We start from the raw sequence: 6,495 nt of genomic DNA, 5'->3' as shown, positions 1-6,495 counted from the left end.
GGTGATTTCAACATTATTCGAAGAAGGGAGGAAAAGAAGAATGAGAATTTTGACGGCAGATGGTCGTTTATGTTCAATACCATCATTGAGAGCTTGGATCTCAGAGAGATAGAGCTCTCGGGTAGGAAATTCACTTGGGCTAACTCGTTACCAATCCCGACTTTTGAGAAGCTAGACCGTGTCTTAGTTAGCGTCGAATGGGAACAGAAGTTTCCCCTAGTAACAGTGCAGGCGCTAACACGAGGTATCTCGGATCACACGCCGTTACTAGTTGACTCGGGGGCTCAAACCCATGTGGGTAACAAGAATATTTTCTCGTTTGAACTTGCATGGTTTGAAAGAGAAGGGTTCCTCGAGCTGTTAGCTAGAGAATGGGCTAAAGACTCACGAGGAAGGTCACCTATTGAAAGATGGCAATGCAAGATTCGTCATCTACGAAGGTTCCTTCGTGGATGGGCTAAGCATGCGCATGGGATTTATAAGGCTGAGAAGGAACGACTCCTTTTACTTATTCAGACACTAGAAGTAAAAGTTGAAACTTCTATTTTAGATACCAGCGAGCTGGAAACTAAGATGGAGGCTGAGCTGCGGCTGAAAGATCTCCTCCGCGAGGAGGAATTGAAGTGGGCGCTACGAGCTAAGGTTCGCAAAATCGTCAAAGGGGAGGATAACACTCAATTCTTCCATATGATTACTAATGGAAAGCATCGTAAGAAGAGGATTTTCCAATTAGAACAAGACGAAGGGACGATAGCTGGTCAACAAAATCTGAAAGTTTACATTACCAACTATTATAAGCAGTTGTTTGGACGTCCAGAAGAGAATTTTGTATCCTTAGATGAGTCAAGGGTTGAGGATGTTCCTCAACTTGCGACTGACGAGAATGAGATTTTGACTGCTCCTTTTACGGAGAAAGAGGTGTTTGAGGCCATCACACAAATGAAAAATAATAAGGCTCCAGGTCCGGATGGCTTTCCGGCGGAGTTTTATAAAAAATGTTGGCACTTTATTAAGGGGGACCTGATTCCGATGTTCCATGAGGTTTTTGCTGGACAGCTTCAATTGTTTAAGCTGAATTTAGGAACGATAACTCTACTTCCTAAGAAGACAGAGGCCGTTCGCATTGAGCAGTTCAGGCCTATATGTCTTCTTAATGTTAGTTTCAAAATTTTTACCAAGCTTGGGACGGACAGACTTACACAGATTGCGCATTCTGTGGTGCAACCGTCCCAGAGTGCTTTTCATGCCAGATAGAAATATCCTTGAAGGGCTTGTCATCTTGCATGAAATGCTCCATGAGATTCACTCAAAAAAACTAGATGGCGTTGTTTTTAAAGTGGATTTTGAAAAAGCATACGATAAAGTTAAATGGCCTTTCCTTCAACAGGCTTTGCGTATGAAAGGATTTGATCTGACCCGGAGAAACCAGATAGAATCCTTTACGCAAAAAGGGAGTGTAGGGATTAAAGTGAATGATGACATAGGTCACTACTTCCAGACACACAAAGGGTTAAGGCAAGGGGATCCAATGTCATCGATCCTGTTCAACATAGTGGTAGTTATGCTGACCATTTTAATAGGACGGGCTAAGGATGCGGGATAGGTAGGTGGCCTTGTTCCGCATTTAGTTGATGGAGGTATCTCCATCCTTCAGTATGCTAATGATACTATCATATTCATGGAGCACGACTTGGTGAAAGCGAGAAACATGAAGCTCGTGTTATGCTTATTTGAACAATTGACCGGGTTAAAAATTAACTTCCACAAGAGCGAATTGTTCTGTTTTGGAAAAGCTAATGATGACCAGGAGGCTTATAAACAATTGTTCGGATGTGAATTGGGAACGTTACCGTTCACGTATTTAGGTATACCCATTCATCATCGTAAGCTGACTAACAGAGAGTGGAAATGCATTGAGGATCGTTTTGAGAAGAAACTGAGCTGTTGGAAAGGGAAGCTCATGTCATATGGAGGGCGATTAATTTTGATTAATTTGGTCCTCACAAGTATGCCTATGTTTCTCCTATCCTTTTTCAAGGTCCCGGTGGGAGTCAGGAAGAGGCTAGATTTCTATCGGTCACGATTCTTTTGGCAGAGTGATGAGCTTAAACGAAAGTATAGTCTTGCTAAATGGGATATCATCTGTAGGCCGAAGGACCAAGGGGTCTAGGTATTGAAAATTTGGAAGTCAAAAACAGATGTCTCCTTAGCAAGTGGCTGTTCAAATTTTCGTCTAAGACGGAGGCCACTTGGGCTCAGATATTGCGAAATAAGTATCTTCACTCTAAAACCTTGTCCCAGGTGACAGTGAGGCCGACTGACTCACCATTTTGGAAAGGCTTGATGAGAGTCAAATCACTTTTTTTCAATATCACAAGGTTCTTAGTCGGAAATGGAGCTGCTACGAGGTTCTGGGAGGATACGTGGCTTGGGGAGACTCCCCTTGCGCTTCAATATCCTACTTTGTATAACGTTGTTCAACATAGAGATGCCTACGTTGCAACAGTTCTACAATCCACTCCCCTCAATATTCGTTTACGGAGGACGCTAGTGGGAAATCGTTGGGAGGCCTGGCTTCATCTTGTGAGAAGATTGATGGATGTCCAGTTGTCTCAGCAGCCAGATCAGTTGTGTTGAAAACTAACTAAGAACGGCGTGTTCTCGGTCAAATCCATGTATCTGGATGTTATTAACTCTAGCGTGATTCCTTCCTCGAAGCACGTTTGGAAAATGAAGGTACCTTTGAGAATCAAAGTGTTTATGTGGTTTGTGCATAAACAAGTTATTTTTACTAAGGATAATCTGGCAAAACATAACTGGGTGGGTTCTGCAAGATGTAGTTTTTGCGACCATCACGAAACTATCAAACACCCCTTTCTTGATTGTCCGCTGGCCAAGATTCTGTGGCGGTCGATTCATATTGCTTTTTATATTAATCCGCCCAGTTCTATCAACACGTTATTTGGGACGTGGCTCGATGGGATTGATTCAGATACAATGAGGCACATTCGTGTAGGCGCGTGTGCTTTATTATGGGCAGTTTGGAACTGCAGAAATGATTTGGTTTTTAACAGAACAACAAACATTCACTTTTTGCAGGTTATCTTCAAGGCCACTGCATTGATCCGTATGTGGTCTCTACTCACTCCGACGGAGGCCAGGGAGCGTTTGGTTACTGCGTCTACCCGATGGGAGATGGTAGCTCGGGATATTTTCAACCGGTTTGGATGGCGGTCATGTAATAGGATAGGCATGTAGTGCTCCTATTTTTATTTGCCAGCCGGTTGTGGCTTTGTCTTTTATGTTTAGCTCTTGTGAGCATTTGTTTACTTCCTATTTCGAGACTTGGAGACTATTGTTAGATATTTTTTATTAATAAGATGAGCCGTATGCATCTTTCTGATGCAGAGGCTGGGGTAAACCCCCTTTTCGAAAAAAGAAAAAAAAAGAAAAAAAAGTGTAGCAACCCAAAGAAGTGATTGCACTAGTTGTTCTGCTTGTTACCACGACGGCCATGAATGCTACACATGGGCATGCATATGAGACAAGTTGCCTCCTCATCTACTCACAGTGGTGTGACGGACCTTCAAGGAGGATTATTTGCGTCCTCTGATGCGCTCCTTCGAGCCAAGTGCACATGTTGCTCTGTGTAATGGAGCCAAATGACGCGTTCCCTGCACCTCATTTGGCTCAATTACACTGCAACAGGCGAGCTGGTGGTGTCCGAAAAGAGCTATGAGTGCTAGCTCTCTGTCCTAGCGATGTGGCCAGAAGGCAAAGGGATCCTCCTTCGCACCCATCTCCTTCGAGAACGGCGCCAAGTACGGATGCTTTTGGAGGCTAAGAACCACAATGACAGTGAGCTATTCAGATATGGCAATGGAGCGGGATGTCAAGCCTGAAAGAGGATGAGCTATTTGGTCATGAAGGTAGCCACCTATTCAACCATGGCAATGTGGACGTTTTGCGAATAGAGGATGAGCTCTTTAGTTATGGCGACGATTTTCTTATAGCCGTGGGCAGCGGACGGGAAAAACTGGCTGAATAGTTGGAGTGGACCCAGTGATTCTTCTTCTAACACCAAGTTTAATTGTATCTTGGGGTATGTGCATTGGTTTGGGAAGATGGTGCCTTTACTAACATGCCATATCATGCATAGACAACATATAACTAGGGCTCAAGAATGACAAATCGTGCTTGGATTTCATTGTTTGTCTCTTCTATGTCAAGTGTTGTCATTTCCCATCAAATTTCTTGGTAGACAAATCACAGAAATTCACCAACTCAAAAATTTACTATTAGTAACTTTTGAAAATCACAACAATTTTTTCGATCACTCAAATCATTTGGGTGAGAAATAGTGCTAAATAAAATCAAAATGACATAAAATCAAAAATTAATAGTCTACTCTTAAAAGCGATAAATTTTAAAATAAATAGGAATAGATATATTTTCAACTTATCAAGTATCAAGCCTAAACATTTTTTCACTTCCAGATAAAAATGGCACGTTTCATGCACACATGTTATAAACACCATCATTATGTGGCCATGAACACAGCATGCATGTCCTCAAAGAACAAGAATGAATGAAAAATTACTAAAGAAAAATAAACTAGAAATGACGCTAAGTGTGGCCGAGAATACAATTTGAAGGGAAGATGACCTATTGACACATTAGACACTCTAGAATTTACTGTCAGTTATGGCTAAACAAGGTAGTCATACTCCACAAATCTCTATGAAGATATTTGTTAGACCTATAAATGGTAAAACCCTGCATCAAAATATTTAAGGGTACTAAAATAGAAACAAATATATAACACAATGTGGATGTGAGTGGCTTGTGTCTTACGTGAATGTGATATTTTTCATATTTTCATATGGTTCTGAATTTTAGATGCAATGATGTTTAGTTAAATGTCCTGAATAAAGATTTTAATAAATAATATTAGGCACAACAAAAAAAAATAGTGACGAATATTTTTATGGTAAGGCTGTATCGCGAATAGAAGACATACTTATAGCTAAATGAGCTAAAAGAAAAGTGTCTATTATAAATTCCATGCATGTTAGCGGATCCTTTAGGCCCTGTTCGGGACGAAGTAATTTTACAGGAATCATACATGTTTCGTTTCCTGTGGATATCTTTTCTTTTGAGGCGTTCGGGACAAAGGAAAAAGGGCTACTCTTTCATTAGGGAAGGCAAACGTTCCAGCGATTTCACAGGAAACGAAACATCCACCCCAACCTAAGGGAAAGGCACGGAAAAAGTGTCGCCGCTCGTCTCTCTCTCTCGCACTCCCGCCTCCCATCTCCAGCCCTCCCGCCACTCCCCCAAACCCCCACAGAGAAGAAGGAACCCTAGACTATTTTGGCGCAAAATCAGGATGGAGAACCAACGGAGCGCCGTCGGCTGGCGAATCCACCCTCCTCCGCCTCCCCATATCCCCCCTCCAGCCCCTCCATCCACACCAGGGTTTGAAGACCAGAAATTTGGGGAAAGTCAAGAAATCTCCCAAGAAGGTAAGCTTCCAGACCTTGTTGATTTCTTCTCGTACTAGTCCTTGTTGATTTCTCCTCCTAGATTACTTCTACTTCGGATTTGTAGGAAATATAAAAAAAGATAATAGGCCACACAGATTGAGAATGTTTAGATGCGTAAATAAACAGTGATTAATTCTTTGCTGTTTAAGTTGTTACGCATAGAAAGAGCTAATTCTACTTCTTCATGTACGACATATGCTAGCAGGAAGTGATGCTAGACTGTTAGGTGAGTGCCTGGGTAGCTAAACAATGTATCTGTACAAGGCTTGACTAAATATATTCGATGGTTTTGCATTTGTATCTGCTACCTGCTATGGAAAATAGCCTGAACTTCCTGCTAACATGTACTACTACTACAGCATGTCCATTTTTTGATCTTTTTTTTGTATTTGTGTTCATAGTATCAATCCAAAGCGTTGCTAGTTGTGTACGTATACGTCCTGTGTATATGCTCAATCGGGGCCGGAAGGAATCGGCCGTCGCTAGCTTGTACAAGCACTACTGTCGGAAAGTACTTGACGCCTGCATCGTCAAGGTCGAGAAAAATATATTTAAGAACCTATCCACTCAGTAGTTCTGTTGTGTTGATCTAAATAAATTAAAAACCTTGGTTATGTGCTTATAAGAGAGATAAAATGGAGTCATGATATTTTTAGGATTGGGGAATAAACTTAATGTATGACTTGCTCTTCAGTATCACAAATTAGATTCACTTGTTTGTTATTATTTTCAGAGAAGTAACTATACTCAAGATATCTACTTTCTAGAGACCTTGCCTATATGCACAAGATTTAAAAGAGCAAAATTATAAAGGTGCACTTTTCATATTGCTAGGTACCTCTAAGAATCGTGCTAGAGCCAGGTGGAATCATCAGATGAAGGCATATCTCATTGAACTCTTAAAAGATCATGATGTTCCCAAATATAGGACAGAAAATGCATGGAGTAA

At 41.4% G+C, this 6,495-nt stretch overlaps 1 pseudogene; it reads left to right on the top strand.

Moving 5' to 3' along the window:
- Positions 1–3,912, top strand: part of LOC119274170 — an 11,688-nt pseudogene extending 7,776 nt beyond the window's left edge.
- The last annotated feature ends 2,583 nt before the right edge of the window (positions 3,913–6,495 follow it).

This window comes from Triticum dicoccoides, chromosome 3B (assembly GCF_002162155.2).
Source record: "Triticum dicoccoides isolate Atlit2015 ecotype Zavitan chromosome 3B, WEW_v2.0, whole genome shotgun sequence".
In the NCBI taxonomy this organism is placed as follows: Eukaryota; Viridiplantae; Streptophyta; class Magnoliopsida; order Poales; family Poaceae; genus Triticum; species Triticum dicoccoides.
This window is presented reverse-complemented; position numbering and strand designations above follow the sequence as displayed.